This window comes from Gossypium hirsutum, chromosome A10, assembly GCF_007990345.1.
Source record: "Gossypium hirsutum isolate 1008001.06 chromosome A10, Gossypium_hirsutum_v2.1, whole genome shotgun sequence".
Lineage (NCBI taxonomy): Eukaryota > Viridiplantae > Streptophyta > Magnoliopsida > Malvales > Malvaceae > Gossypium > Gossypium hirsutum.
The window spans coordinates 5,840,674-5,857,921 of NC_053433.1; the positions used below are offsets into that span (position 1 = coordinate 5,840,674).

Genomic DNA, 17,248 nt, shown 5'->3' on the forward strand with positions numbered 1-17,248 from the left:
TGTAAATAATATTTTCATTTAACTAGTATTTAGCTGGAAAAGAAAAGAAACATCCAATCGATTAAATTTTGTAACTAAGTAATAAACTAAATGAACATTTTTTGGTAAATTAAAATTAAGAAACCGAAGATGGAGTTCCCACTTGTTTTCCTTCCAGCATTGATGATTGCAGATGATGAAATGTAGCGTTGATTATAGACAAAATAAAAGGGCACCAAATAAAGGATCAGCCTATGAATGATATTTCAAGTATGGAAATGTGTTCCACCACTTGAATATTTTAATTCATTAAGTGGTGTTTCTCAATTCGTTTTATTTTAAATCGAAAGAATTAAAGGTTTAAAATTTAGGTATAATGATTTATTTGGTCTTTTAATTTTATAAAAAAATATTTTAGTTTTATATTTAATTTTTCATTTTTTTAAGCTTTTGAATTTGTCAAATCACCCCAAAATAGATGAAAATTTTAATGTTTGTTAATATGAAGTCTAACTAGCTACTTACTAAGTATTATAGTATAACAAATCATCATCAAAGATTAATTACGCTATCTAATACCTAGTGTCACGGGTCAAAGTTCAAAGCCTGTGACCATCGCACCAAATGCATCCAATGTAGGTCTATTGTTTAGATGAGAATCATTTAGCTCGCAAGCACTGGCCCGACTCGGTAAGCTGTTGGAGAAGCTTGGTTGCCCCAATGATAAATATATGGCAACTTAGGCTATCTTGATAAGTATGCGAACTAATCTTTAAAGATTGATAGGGAATCATATCTTGTAAAGATTAGGTTAGATTTAATTTGATGTAATTTTGTAAATCTCTAAAATCAAGAGATAGACTAATCTCGTCTGTCGATGTAAATTAATCTTGACCGTCGGTTTTGAGAGAGCTCAACTATAAATAGAGAGCCTCCTCCTCATTTGTACTCACCCTATTCATTGTTTCATTATTCTTTGTGAATAAGAGAATACTGAAAGCATTTACTCAAACACCTCTCGTGAGCTCTTTTTGTTGTTATTTTGCGGGTTTTTTTTGGCATAAATTGCTTCCACTATACAAATTGGTGCCTTGGAGGAATTCTAAAGGAATCCTCACTTGTGTTTAGGCTAACTTAGGCAAGTTTGGACAAACAGATCGCCTAAGGCTGCACAAATCGCGAGACGAAAGATCTAGCCCCGTGACAAGTGGTATTCAAGCTCTTGGTTGCGAATGCATCGTTGGGATGTCGAAAGAAGAGTTCGAACAAAGATAGGCCAGAAAATCTCTAAAAGAGATGTTATCGACAGTAGAGGAATGCGTGGGGAAACTCGAGGAGTCCATGGATGAGGCAGAAAAGTCACATAATGTGCTTGGTGAAAGCATAGATGACTTGAGGGAGCAGTCTAGGGACTTTGTGACTGTGTCTCACTTCCAATAGGGATAATGTGCAAGAGTTGCTAGATTCCTAAAGAAAGGAGAAGAACGATGCTCTCGAAGCCATAGTGATGGCTTTGAAGGAGGAAACAATGGCAATGGCTTTGAGCACAAGAATAGAGGAGCTCGAAGGAGAGCTAGCCTTGTGTCGAGCAGCCATAAGGGAAGGAGTGTCAAATGCAGCACTCAGTTATGAGGATGTCCCGAAGCTAAACTATTTTATGGGGACAAAGTCTGCATGCAATATGGATAATTTCTTATGGAGGATGGAAAACTACTTCCGTGCCAAAGGCATCACAAATGATGTGGTTCAGGTAAACACTGCTTTAATGTTTCTTACTAATATTGCATTTTTATGGTGGCGAGGTAGGTACATAGATAAAAGGCAAAGTGAGATTGGGACGTGGCAAGAGTTCCAATGTGAGTTGAAGGGACAAATTTACCCATAATTTACCGAGGAAAAAGCTTGGGCAAAGTTGTGATGGATAACGTAACGGGGTATAGTGGGGGAGTATGTTCAAGAGTTCAAGGAACTCATGCTCCAAGTTTCAGATGTGACCGAGAAAGAAGCATTACTTGTTTTTCAAAATGGATTGAAGCTGTGGGTCAGACAGGAGGTGGAACAAAGTGGTGTCCAAAAGCTGTTGGAAGCAATGACCGTAACAGAATCGTGGTCAAGCTTGGTCTAGGAAAAAACAATCTTGGGTCCTCCAAGTCCGAAGAAAGGAGCGTATGTGAAAAGAATCATAAGGAAGATATTGATGGCAATAGCATCAACGACAATGGTAGTAATGGGAAACCACGAGTTGGGGAAAAGAAACCCAACAAGAAAATGGACAAGTTAAAATGATTTTTTTGCGACGGTCCACACATGTTAAATAAATGTCCGAAGAAATTCGCACTTTCTAAGAAAGAGAAGCCGGTAGGTAAGGCATTGGGACTTGGTTCACGCATAATGGGTGTCAAAGCCAATGAGACCAAAAGTGAAAAGAAGCTAGTGGGGTGCTTCTTATGTCATGGTCCACATAGGTTGGAGAAGTGTCCGAGGAAGTCTGTCATCGAAAGGGATGATGGAGCAGACAAGGAGCCTAAGCAGCTTGGTTCGAGCAAGGGAAAAGTTGAAGCCAAGAGGGCAAAGAGGAGCAAAAAGAAGCGAGTAAAGTGCTTCTTATGCCGTGGTTCGCATGAGTTACAGAACTATCCAAAGTAATCTAAGTCAGTTGTGGTCAAAGAAAATGCAACATCGGAGCTTGTTGAGTCATTAGAGGGGCTTCTACTTGAGGAAAATGTGAGTTTTTCATCGAACTTAAGGGAAAAAGTTGTGATGAAAATAATGAAGCTAGGACTAGTGAAGCTTAATTCGAGTAAAGTGACGGAGTTGGTCGAGTCATCGACAAGGCTTTCACCCATAGAAGAGGTGAGTTTGGCATCAGATTTAGAAGAAGAAGTCGCGATGCAATCCTTGAAGCTAGGATCAATGAGGCTCATTTCTGTTGACACATCAGAGGGACTACCACCTATGAGAAAGGTAGGGTGTGCATCAAACTTTGAAAAAGTGGTGATGCAAGTTGGACAGTTGACCTAAGTAAATGCAACGAAGAAGGTACATTCTCAACATTATGATTGTGTTTTATGTTCTAACTTGTTGACTTGGCAAGAATGTAGGGCTCTTTTGAAGTTCTTGAGCAAGGAGGCTGAAGGACTGTGGGCAAATCGAAGCCAAGTATTGTGAATCAAGAGGATTCTGTTCGAGGCAAATTAGAATGTGGGCAAGAAAGTGACATAACTTCTTGCCATCGAGATGTATAAACAAGTGGGATGGTTTGAGTTAAGAAGCGACGTAAACGGAGGCAAAAGTTCTGAAGGAAAGAAAAAGCTAAAGCATCAAGACGAGATAGAGGCGAATCAAGTCAGTGCCATTCTGAAGTCGCAAAGAGGGCGTTACGAAAATGGGTGGGGGAGAATGTCACGAGTCAAAGTTCAAAGCCCGTGACCATCGCACCAAATGCATCCATTGGAGGTTTATTTTTTAGATGGGAATCATTTGGCCCACAAGAACTGGGCTGACTAGGTAAGCTGTTGGAGAAGCCTATCAGATTAAAGCCTGGTTGGCCCAATAATAAAGATATGGAAACTTAGGCTATCTTGATAAGTATGGGAACTAATCTTTAAAGATTGATAGGGAATCATATCTTGTAAAAATTAGGTTAGATTTTATTTGATGTAATCTTGTAAATCCCTAAAATCAAGGAATAGGCTAATCTCGTCCTTTGATGTAAATTAATCTTTGATTATCGGTTTTGGGGGAGCTCAACTTTAAATAAAGATCCTTCCCCTCATTTGTACTCACTCTATTCATTGTTTCATTATTCTTTGTGAATAAGAGAATATTAAAAGCATTTACTCAAACACCTCTCGTGCGCTGTTTTTATTGTTCTTTTGTGGCTTCTTTTGGCATAAATTACTTCTTTTATACAAATTGGTGCATTGGAGGAATTCTAAAGGAATCCTCACTTGTGTTTAAGCTAACTTAAGCGAGTTTGGACAAACGGATCGCCTAAGGCCGCACGGACCGCAAGACAAAAGATCTAGTCCCGTGACACTAGAATGACTAAATTACAAAACAGTCAAAAGTGCACAAATAACAATACAATATACAAAAGTAATCAATTGACTTCCATGTTGTAAGTTAATTCTTGGACTAGGGATCTAAAGGGTTCAAACTCTTAATGGGTTCAATTTTAACTCTCGGGCATAATTTTATCCAATTAGACGATTTAGTCTGATTTATTTCTTGATCTCACCAAACTAAATAGAAACAATCAAATTGATTCTTAATAAACTTTCCTCTTGGTCTCACCTATCTAAATGTTCACCTAGAGGCATCAAATCTAGATTTTTAAATTTATTCGATTTAGTCCAGTTTTACAATTTAGTCCCTAGCTGAAAAACTAACAATGCAACATTTCTATCAACCAACCACTAGTAGATTTAGTTACTACCCATCATCAGCACACAAACATCAGTCAAATACATGCTCAAATGATCAATTAAAGAAAACATAAAAAGCAAGATTAGGAAAATCTTAGAGACTCTTGATGAGTTCTTTGGAGAAGATGACAACAGCAACAATAAAGAAGACAACACAACTAAAGTTTAGATTTTTATACTTTTGAGAGTTAAAAAAGCAAAAATATAGTAAAGGATGTAAAGAGAAATCAAAATACAAATTAAAGTTTTTGTTCAAAGTGCAAAGAAAGGAAAAACTACAGTAAAAACTAAGAAAACTACCAGCTACAACCACTAATTAGCTGAGAAAAGTAAAGAACTAAAACCTAAAAATGGAGAATATAATAACTACTAAGTTAAAAAGATGATAAAAAAGGTCTCTCCTCTTGGTTTGACACAAAATCATCTTTTGTACAACAAAAATTCAACCCTAAACTTGACAAAAATGCCCTTGGAGTGTATGGGTTGACTTGTGTTTGTGTTGGATATAAAACTACCTTTGTAGTATTTTTCACCCCGTTAGGCAACGGTGTCGTGACACTTTCGACAATGGCATACTCTTGGATTTGGTGTTCTCTATGTCGTGACATTCTCAGCAATGGCCATGACTTTTTCACTTCAACATCAGTAGTAGTATTACGACCTTGGAGGCTTGGTGCCACAACTTTGGGTTTAGTGTCATGGCACCTCGATAGTCTGCTTCAGGTTGATTTCTTGTTGAAGTCTTGCACCCCTGAGGTAGTGGAGGCTTAGTGTCTCGACATCCTAGCATTAGTGTCGTGACACCCACATCAGTTGTAGTTCTCCTCAAGGATCGATTTTTCTTATCTTCCTACACGAACTCAATTGCACTATTAGACACCCAATGAGACTATTTTGCCAAATTGGGTCTCAAAAAGACTAAAAAAAACTAAAGGAAAACGATCATAAATACTAAAAATTGAAAATAAAATAAAAGCATAGAAAAAACTCGTAAATCGCTTGAGAACAAACTCATTTAAGTGTTCTAGAGAGCCTAATTTGGTGTATCAAATTATGACATATCACATACACGTGCCATGTCAGCAAAGTTAACAAACGTTAACTTTCCCATCCATTTTGGGGTGATTTGACAATTGCACAAGTTGAAGCAACATATTAACTTTTCCATCCATTTTGAGTCGATCGATAAAGTTGGCATCGTTGATTTTCATCACAGCCTTGACCATTTCAATGGATGAAGCAACGATGACGGGGAATTACCTGAATTTAAGTTGCGTGATGGGGTCGTATTTTCAGGAGAGGGCATGGATGGACTAGTGAAGAAGTGAGCCGATGAGGTTGAGGTTGCTGATTATAAACCAAGGTTTTGGATCGGGTGATAAATTAAGTTTCTGGCGATAACAGAAGTGAAGGAAAAGGAGGATGAGAGCTAGAGTGGCAAGCCATGGAGTCAAGTAAGAAACCGAAGAGAAAGTTTCCATTTGTTTTAGTTAGTTGTTTCCAGTAATAGCGATTGATGATGAAGTTTTACTATAAAACATGTATTTACAGACAAAAATTAAATGAGAAATTAAAGGATCAGCCGATCAAGAAATTGTTATATAAATATATTAAGTTTAGCGATGAGTCTCTCACTTGAATTCTTTAGTTCATGAAATTAACCCATTGTTCCTTCTTATCTACCAGCTGAATTTTAATTAATATTTGTGGATTAAAACTAATAATTATGAGAGGAAAAAACCTCTTGAGGTTTAAGAATTTACGTTAACAAATCCTTAGATTATGTCTTCAAACCACATTTTCAGCCAGAGAAATTATTTACATCTAAATTTATTTATAGGTATGACATCATATCAACTTGATTAATATAATATGTTTAAATTAATATTATAAATAGAAGAATTAATACCGTCCATCCAATACCAATTTTGCAAAATATGAATCATGATTGCGTCAAGTGTATGAGCTAAGGAGATGACGTGACGAAAGAAATCATCCAAAAAGTTTTTCAAAATTTATATTTTATATATCTATCTTTTAAGACCATTCTTTATATATATATATATATGAGAAATTGATATTCACCACTGAGAATATGGAGCTTATATTTTACAACCCAAAAGCAAAACAACATTAATCACTAGGAGTCTCATCCTCAAAGGCTACAATAATTAAGAGTACATGTGAAGTGGGAGCCTAGGCTCTGCCACAACCACAAGTGGGTGCTTCTTAGAGGTGGAGAGCCCAAATAGTTCCTCCATATTGAGATCATCTTTTGTAGTATTAGCAGGCAATTTCCAATTAAATCCATGTAAAATATTAGCCAAACTTGCTTGAATGACCTTAATCGCCAAAGGATATCCAGGGCACTTCCTTCTTCCGGACCCGAATGGCAACAACTCAAAATCATGACCTTTTACATCAATACTCTTTCCAATGAATCTGTCTGGCCAAAATTCATTGGGCTTGTCCCAAAGATTAGGGTCTCTCCCGATTGTCCATATGTTTACAAGAGCGCTAGTGCCTTTGGGAATGTCATAACCAGCTATTTCACAGTCTTGGCTAGCAACGTGAGGCACCAACATTGGTGCCATTGGGTGTAAACGCATTGCCTCTTTTGCAATTGACTTGATGTAGGGTGTTGAAAAGTCAAAAATGGTGGGAGGTGCAATTGGCACCGAAAGAAAAAAAATAGTTGGCAAGTTGTTTAAAGTTGAAAGGGATAATTGCAATTTTGGTCCCTAATTTTTTAGGCCATTTGCAAGTTAGTCCCTGAACTTCAACTATAAATAGGCCTAACCATTTCTCATTTCAACCATCCCAACCAATCTTTCTCTCTTAGTTTTCTCTCTTCTCCCATTTGAGAATTCTTAAGGAATTCTATTTGTTTGTAATACTTTGAAGATAGTAAAGTTATCATCTGGTGTTAGTGCCCGAGGACGTAGGTATAATTTACCGAACCTCGTTAAATCTCTTGTGTTCTTTCTTGTCTTATTTTTCTTTCAATATTTGAGGGTATAATAGTAGTATTTAATTGTGCTATTAAATTACTATAGAAGGGATATTCTGTCTAAGGAAAGACTTGGTATTTAAGAGATCCATGTGATCCACCTCTCTTTCCTGGGAATTGAACTTTGTGTGATTTTTTAGTACAATAATTTACACGCTTCCGACCCTATTGGAACAACAAGTGGTATCAAGAGCCGAAGGTTAATCGTAGTATGCTCTGTGGTTGCAGTTTGAACTGATCTTCCACATCAGAAAAGATTTCCTTAGGTATATTGAAAGATTATGGAGAAAACGGTCGGTGTAGGAGCTTCAACATCGTCCATGTGGACAAGACCGACAATTGCAAATGCAAGATTGGCCGTGGAGATCTTTGATGGCACGGGCCATTTTGGTATGTGGCAAAGTGAGGTTCTAGATGCCCTTTTTCAGCAGGGTCTAGACATTGCCATTGATGAAGAGAAACCAGATGATGTACAGGAGAAAGATTGGAAGGCGATCAATCGGTTGGCATGTGGCACAATTCGATCATGCCTTTCTCGAGAGCAGAGGTATGCTTTTTCAAAGGAGACTTCTGCAAATAAGTTGTGGGTGGCACTTGAAGAAAAATTTTTGAAGAAAAACAGTCAAAATAAGCTCCACTTGAAGAAAAGACTGTTTCGCTTCACATACGTCCCAAGTACCACAATGAATGATCACATCACCAAATTTAATCAGTTAGTCACTGATTTGCTGAATATGGATGAGACATTTAAAGATGAAGATTTGGCTTTGATGCTGTTGGGGTCACTTCCTGAGGAGTTTGAGTTCCTAGAAACTACTCTACTTCATGGCATGAGTGATATATCTCTGAGCGAAGTCTGTGCGGCCTTATACAGTTATGAACAGAGAAAGAAGGACAAACAGAAAAACTCAATCAGAGATACAGAAGCTTTAGTAGTTCGAGGTCGTTCATACACTCGGAAGAAAACTCAAAAGGGGAGATCAAAGTCAAAGTCCAGACTCGGGAAAGATGAATGTGCTTTTTGTCATGAGAAAGGCCACTGGAAGAAAAATTGTCCAAAGCTGAAGAATAAGGGAAAAGCTGCTGTAGATGCTTGTGTTGCTAAGCATGATACTAGTGACTCTGAACTATCACTGGTTGCATCATCATCGTCGTTCCATTCAGATGAGTGGATATTGGATTCGGGTTGTACCTATCATATGTCCCCTAACCGGGAGTGGTTCTCTGATTTAGTAGAACTAAATGGAGGAGTTGTTTATATGGGCAATGACAATGCCTGTAAAACTGTTGGGATAGGTTCAATCCAATTAAAGAATCAAGATGGATCAACCAGAGTTCTGACTGATGTTCGGTACGTGCCCAGTTTGAAGAAAAATCTCATCTCATTGGGAGCCTTGGAATCCAATGGTTCAGTTGTTACTATGAGAGATGGGATTTTGAAAGTGACATCTGGCGCACTTGTGATATTGAAGGGCATCAGGAAAAATAACTTGTATTACTACCAAGGTAGTACAGTTATTGGAGCAGTCGCTACAGCTTCCGGTAACAAAGAATTGGACTCAATGCAGTTGTGGCATATGAAGTTGGGACATGCCAGCGAAAAATCCTTGCAAATTCTGGCAAAGCAAGGATTGTTGAAAGGTGCAAAGGCTTACAAATTAAATTTTTGTGAGCATTGTGTTCTGGGAAAGCAAAAGAGAGTGAAATTCGGTACTGCTATCCATAATACAAAAGGTATTTTGGAATATGTTCACTCAGATGTGTGGGGGCCTTCCAAGACACCTTCATTGGGAGGAAAACACTACTTTATTACTTTTGTTGATGACTTTTCCAGAAGAGTTTGGGTGTATACCATGAGAACTAAGGATGAAGTGCTTAGAGTTTTTCTTAAATGGAAAACTATGATCGAAAACCAGACTGGCAAGAAAATCAAGCGGCTTAGGACGGATAATGGAGGGGAATATAAAAGTGATCCGTTCTTCGATATGTGCCAAGAGTATGGTATTGTTCGACACTTCACAGTTAGGGATACACCACAGCAGAATGGATTGGCAGAGCGTATGAATCGAACATTGCTTGAGAAAGTTCGATGTATGTTGTCCAATGCTGGGTTGGGCAAGCAATTTTGGGCTGAGGCTGTGACATACGCTGGCCATCTTATTAATCGTTTGCCATCATCTGCATTAGAAAGAAAAACTCCTATGGAGGTATGGTCTGGAAAACCGGCTACAGATTATGATTCCTTACATGTGTTTGGATCCACTGCATATTACCATGTGAAGGAGTCAAAGTTAGATCCGAGGGCAAAGAAAGCTCTCTTTATGGGAATCACTTCTGGAGTGAAAGGATTTCGTCTTTGGTGCTTAAGCACAAAGAAAATAATCTGTAGCAGAGATGTTACCTTTGATGAATCTGCCACATTGAAAAAGGTAGCAGATAAAGATATTCAGACGAGCTATACTCTACAGCAGGTGGAGTGTACTCCAAAACAGGTGGAGTTTGAGCAGATGGGTATTTGTGTAATAGCCCGATTTTAGGCTTAGTCGGAACAGTGGTTTCGGGACCACAAATCCGACGAAAAAAAAATGTAATGGCTTGAATTTTCAGAGGTGTCGGAACGGTGATTCGAGATCACTAAATTCGACAAATGGGTAGAAAATATTATTAATTTAGTAAGTATAAGTTAAATATGAAGTTAGGAAAATTTTTGAAATAGTGAATAGTGCACTAGAAATAAATATTAAAATAATTAGAATCGAAATGAGGTATCAAGACCTCGGGGATTTTAAACTGAGCCATAAATATTTTTATAAATATTCATGGAGTGTTAAAAAGTTAGTATTAAAGTTTCGTTAAGAAATTTTAAAGTTCCGATAATTAATTGAACAAAAAGGACTAAATTGTAACAAATGCAAAATTTTGAGAAATGATTAAATAGCTTAAATGATAAAAGGAAGAGGGCTTTAAAGGCAAATAGACCCAAGGTCTATTTGGGCTGGACGGCAGAGGCATGAAATCAGCAAGAAAGTAAGGAGAATTAAGGGCAAAATTGGAAAATTGCAAAATTTGCTTAATAAAGTTAGGACCCAAGTGGAATTATCTAGATTTCTCTTCATTTTTCTGAATTCTCATCAGCTAAAACACCATGGAAGGGCTTCTTCAAGCTGGTTCTTCATATTTTTATTACAAGTAAGTTCAATTCTTGACTATTTCTTGAAATTTTTGTATTTTTATGACTTTTACAACTAGGCCCACTTGTTAAATCCATTAGTTTTTGATTTTATGAAAGAAGTTGAAAGTTGATATGAATATGTGCTGGAAGTATATGATGATTTAGCATGAAATTAGAGCTTTAAATTGTTCATATGCTGATTTTATTGAAAGAATTGAATAGAAAGTGAATGTTTGGGACCTAATAGTAAAAGAGTTTGAAGATAGAGTTATATGTGGAAATTCTGAATTTCAATAGTTGTGTAACAACTTATAATGTCTAGTAAAGTACTAATTGAGAAAATTAGATTAATTGAGGGTTAATTGAGAAAGGACCGAATTGTATAAACTGTGAAATTTGGGGCAAAATGGAAATCAACATTTTGCACTAAAGCAGTTTTGGACAGCAGCAGTAGTGTAACTTTGAAAAATCACCAAAAATTGTAGAGATTGAATTAGAGGATGAATAAAATATGAAACTAAAGCTTATTGAGTCTAGTTTCTTATAAAAGAAATGATGTGAGCAATGGAATTGTAAATCATGAGATATAATAGATTTTGTGAGACAAGGTCAGAATGAATTCGGGTTCCCCTGTTCTGACTTTGGAAAATCATTAAAAATTGTACAAAAATGATTATGAGTTATAGTTTATATGGTTAGAATCCTTAATGAGTCTATTTTTAGAAGAAACAAGCTAAAACATCATCCGAATTCTGTACAATGAGATAATTAATTTTTAGTGAAGAGTGGTCGGAACTGTCAGACAGCGAAACAGGGGAAACTTTAAAGAATAAACTGTACTATTTGGCTGAACCAAAAATTATGAAAATTTTATGGTATGAAGATATGTGAGTCTAGTTTCAGGGAAAATTAACGGATCTTAATTTGGAGCTCTGTAGCTCCGGATAAAAATAATTTAGTGACTCTGACTCGGATAAACAGCTTTGAATATACATGTTAGTGAATATTGAAATTATGGTTAATGTTGTTTAAGTGTGTTATACACATTAAGGATGTGGAATGGAGAGGAGGAGGAGGAAAATTGGGAAATATATGAATGATTCGTGTATAAATGGTCATATGTTTGATTATAACTCATAAACGATGAAATATGAATGATGCTTATTTTTGTGCATTATTGGTCATGGTTTAAGCTCATGTGTGAAAATAAAGTTTCATAGTATGTGTGTATGGTATATTCAGTATATGATTTGGCATGAAATAATACCATGAATGGTTTATGAATTAACACATGTTGGTAAGCCTGATATATGAATAAATGATCAAATTGAGCGGAACGCCGGATTTGAGTACTTCTGATCAAGTGACAAAGTGATAAGTGGTAGCTTTAGCTACACTTATCTGATCAAGTGACAAGTGGAAAGTGATAAGTAATAGCTTCGGCTATACTTATCTGATCAAGTGACAAAGTGATAAGTGGTAGCTTTAGCTACACTTATCTGATCAAGTGACAAGTGGAAAGTGATAAGTAATAGCTTCGGCTATACTTATCTGATCAAGTGACAAAGTGATAAGTGATAGCTTCGGCTACACTTATCTGATCAAGTGACAAGTGAAAAGTGATAAGTGATAGCTTTAGCTACACTTATCTGATCAAGAGACAAAGTGATAAGTGGCTACACTTATCTGATCAAGAAACAAAGTGATAAGTGGCTACACTTATCTGATCAAGAAACAAAGTGATAGGTGGCTACACTTATCTGATCAGGGACAAGTGATAAGTGATCATACGTAAGACCATAGTTATACTATGGCAAAGTGAAAGTGAAGTACTCAATTTTCCGTGACCGTTCCCTAATTTGATTAAGGATGGTAAGTGACAAATGGGCCCAAAAGAATTAAAGTAAATGGATAAGTGGTAGTGTATTTATATCAGGACGATGTTGTTATTCAAACTAAAGTGATATTTTCATTGCTAAATTGAGAATTTCATAAATGTGTTATTGAATGGTATAATCAATAAACATTGAGTTAAATGGTAAATACGTATTAGTTTTGAATTTGATGTCATTGAATTACACGTGAATTAAATGGAAATTGCTAGTGATATGATTTAAATTATGAGCATGAGAAATTGCGAATTGAATGAAATGGAAATGAAGCATTAAATTGCATGAGTATGTATCGGGTCTCGCGGGCCCTAATTATTATGATTATAATATTTTGAGGATATATTGGGAAAAGTTATAGAAACATGTTAATTATTTTGAAGTTTTAATTTTGATGAAATTTTATAACTCGGTTAAATACGTTTACAAGTGTATGTGTTTTGGTAATGCCTCGTACCCTATTCCGGTGTTGGATACGGGTAAGGGGTGTTACATTTAGTGGTATCAGAGCTACGGTTTAGTCGGTTCTCGGACCAAACATAGCATATGTGAGCCTAGCTATACATGCCACGTTATTACTCTTGATGATGTGATATCTCCGGGCTCTAACGAAATTGCTTTGTTAAGACAGAGATGATTTTCAATCGAGCTATTTTCGATAATGCTAAAAATGATATTGAGATAAATGAAATATGCTCACGTTATGTTGGAATTTGGAAAGGTAAGTATAAAAATTTGTGATATGGATGTGTTCATGTATGAAAAGAGATGACTATAAGTTAAAAAAAAAGTTTATGTTGTGACAAGCTCATCCAAGTATGTTGGTGATTATATAATGCTATGTGCTCAACATATTTGATTAAGTGAATATGATAAGCAAATTTACTTAAATAGATGGAACGTGTGTATGTACATCTGCTTGAATAAGTGAAATTAGTATGTTCATATGATAGAATCTTATGTTTAATTGTTAAATTAAGATAATAAGATATTTTGTTTTATGTCTAAACCATGAATATTATAATAGTATGAAAAATTGAATTGGAAGTCAAATTGAGTAGAACGCAGGAATGAGTACTTTCGTTCAGTGATATGTGATGAATTGACGGAAAAGACCATGGTTTGACCATGGCAACATGTGAACATGTGATTATGTGATTCCGTGTAAGACCATAGCTGGGCTATGGCATCGGTAAGTGATATGTGTGATATGTGATTCCGTGTAAGACCATAGCTGGGCTATGGCATCGGTAAGTGATATGTGATTTCGTGTAAGACCATAGTTGGGCTATGGCATCGGTATGTGATTTGTGATTACGTGTAAGACCATAGTTGGACTATGGCATCGAGAAAACGAAGTACTCAATTCCGTAAGACGTTCTCTAATTTGGCAAATGTCGGTAAGTAAAATAGAAGCCAAGTATTGGAATTTAATTAGATATTAACGTTAAGCTTGAGTAAGTAAATTCGTTGTGTGAAATTGTGAGTGACAGAAAACATTTGTAATAAATAGATGTGTTAATTTGCTTGGAATGAATTACGTGGTTATGATGGTATTACATTGATGATGAATACAAAATCATATATATATGTATCTATGAGAGCAAGTTGAAAGATTTATGACTTCACCATCACCCCCTTATCAGTATTGTTCTATGACGAAAATTATCTTGATGAGACAGATATGTTTTTCAACTGAGTTAATTCTAATAGTATAGAAATAAATACTAAAATGTTTGAGTGAAAATGTATTGATTATGAGTTGAAACTCATAAAGGTATGGATCAAAGAATAAAACATTTTTTTTATTGATGAATGTTATAATTATACAAGCATATGAGTTATGATATTTGGATTATGATGCTATATAGAAATTTTGATTGTGAATTAGTGATTTGAGTTAGAATTTTGTGTTGAGAACAAAAGTGATTAAAAGCAAATGTTTATTAAATGCTTTGAGAATGTGAACTTAGTAATGAATTGGCTATTTGGAATGGTATGTGTTATGCGCATTTATGTGTAAGATAAATTTGAGGCTTTACTACACTTACCCCCATATTAGTAAAATGTTACAATGAAATTTGTGAGATTTTGGTTGAATAAGCTTACGAGTGTAGTGTTACAGAAGTTCGTGTACGAGAGAATAATAATGTGGTCGGAAAAGTGAATGAATTAGAAAATGAGGACAATATAAAAAGAGAGAAATATTTGATAGTTCTGAAAACTACTCAGGTTATCAAATGGATATCATTCTATATGGATTGTAATTTTTCGATACTTTGTGTAGCTTCAGATGCTGAAATATCGCTATCCTGATTTTCTTATGAATCTATGTGATTATCTGTAAAAGATATGAAAATCCAAAATCATGTGTGAATTTGAAATATACTGTGGAAGTAAATCATTAACCTACCATCTGGTAAGATTTTCGGGACGAAAATCCCTAAAGGGGGGGAGAGTTGTAATAGCCCGATTTTAGGCTTAGTCGGAACAGTGGTTTCGGGACCACAAATCCGACGAAAAAAAAATGTAATGGCTTGAATTTTCAGAGGTGTCGGAACGGTGATTCGAGATTACTAAATTCGACAAATGGGTAGAAAATATTATTAATTTAGTAAGTATAAGTTAAATATGAAGTTAGGAAATTTTTGAAATAGTGAATAGTGCACTAGAAATAAATATTAAAATAATTAGAATCGAAATGAGGTATCAAGACCTCGGGGATTTTAAACTGAGCCATAATATTTTTATAAATATTCATGGAGTGTTAAAAAGTTAGTATTAAAGTTTCGTTAAGAAATTTTAAAGTTCCGATAATTAATTGAACAAAAAGGACTAAATTGTAACAAATGCAAATTTTGGGAAATGATTAAATAGCTTAAATGATAAAGGAAGAGGGCTTTAAGGCAAATAGACCAAGGTCTATTGGGCTGGACGGCAGAGGCATGAATCAGCAAGAAAGTAAGGAGAATTAAGGGCAAAATTGGAAAATTGCAAATTTGCTTAATAAAGTTAGGACCCAAGTGGAATTATCTAGATTTCTCTTCATTTTTCTGAATTCTCATCAGCTAAAACACCATGGAAGGGCTTCTTCAAGCTGGTTCTTCATATTTTTATTACAAGTAAGTTCAATTCTTGACTATTTCTTGAAATTTTTGTATTTTTATGACTTTTACAACTAGGCCCACTTGTTAAATCCATTAGTTTTTGATTTTATGAAAGAAGTTGAAAGTTGATATGAATATGTGCTGGAAGTATATGATGATTTAGCATGAATTAGAGCTTTAAATTGTTCATATGCTGATTTTATTGAAAGAATTGAATAGAAAGTGAATGTTTGGGACCTAATAGTAAAAGAGTTTGAAGATAGAGTTATATGTGGAATTCTGAATTTCAATAGTTGTGTAACAACTTATAATGTCTAGTAAGTACTAATTGAGAAAATTAGATTAATTGAGGGGTTAATTGAGAAAGGACCGAATTGTATAAACTGTGAAATTTGGGGCAAAATGGAAATCAACATTTTGCACTAAAGCAGTTTTGGACAGCAGCAGTAGTGGAACTTTGAAAATCACCAAAAATTGTAGAGATTGAATTAGAGGATTAATAAATATGAAACTAAGCTTATTGAGTCTAGTTTCTTATAAAGAAATGATGTGAGCAATGGAATTGTAAATCATGAGATATAATAGATTTTGTGAGATAAGGTCAGAATGAATTCGGGTTCCCTGTTCTGACTTTGGAAATCATTAAAATTGTACAAAATTATTATGAGTTATAGTTTATATGGTTAGAATCCTTAATGAGTCTATTTTAGAAGAAACAATCTAAAACATCATCTGAATCTGTACAATGAGATAATTAATTTTTAGTGAAGATGGTCGGAACTGTCAGACAGCGAACAGGGAAACTTAAAGAATAAAATGTACTATTTGGCTGAACCAAAAATTATGAAAATTTTATGGTATGAAGATATGTGAGTCTAGTTTCAGGGAAATTAACGGATCTTAATTTGGAGCTCTGTAGCTCCGGATAAAAATAATTTAGTGACTCTGACTCGGATAAACAGCTTTGAATATACATGTTAGTGAATATTGAATTATGGTTAATGTTGTTTAAGTGTGTTATACACATTAAGGATGTGGAATGGAGAGGAAGAGGAGGAAATTGGGAAATATATGAATGATTCGTGTATAAATGGTCATATGTTTGATTATAACTCATAACGATGAAATATGAATGATGCTTATTTTGTGCATTATTGGTCTTGGTTTAGCTCATGTGTGAAAATAAAGTTTCATAGTATGTGTGTATGGTATATTCAGTATATGATTTGGCATGAAATAATACCATGAATGGTTTATGAATTAACACATGTTGGTAAGCCTGATATATGATAAATGATCAAATTGAGCGGAACGCCGGATTTGAGTACTTCTGATCAAGTGACAAAGTGATAAGTGGTAGCTTTAGCTACACTTATCTGATCAAGTGACAAGTGGAAGTGATAATATGCTTCGGTATACTTATTATCAAGTGACAAGTGGAAAGTGATAAGTAATAGCTTCGGCTATACTTATCTGATCAAGTGACAAGTGATAAGTGTAGCTTAGCTAATTATTGATAAACAATGAAATATAATAGTTCGTATATTATTGAAAGTGAAATGATAAGTATAGCTTCGGCTATTATTATTGTGTTTGTATACTTATCTGATCAAGTGACAAGTGATATGTTACTTATTATCGCTATGACTTATCAGTGATAAGCT

The 17,248-nt window shown here is 35.2% G+C and overlaps 1 pseudogene; it reads right to left on the minus strand.

Annotated features, from left to right (window-relative positions):
• Nucleotides 1-6,567: 6,567 nt before the first annotated feature.
• Nucleotides 6,568-17,248, minus strand: part of LOC107903022 (trimethyltridecatetraene synthase-like) — a 17,610-nt pseudogene continuing 6,929 nt past the window's right edge.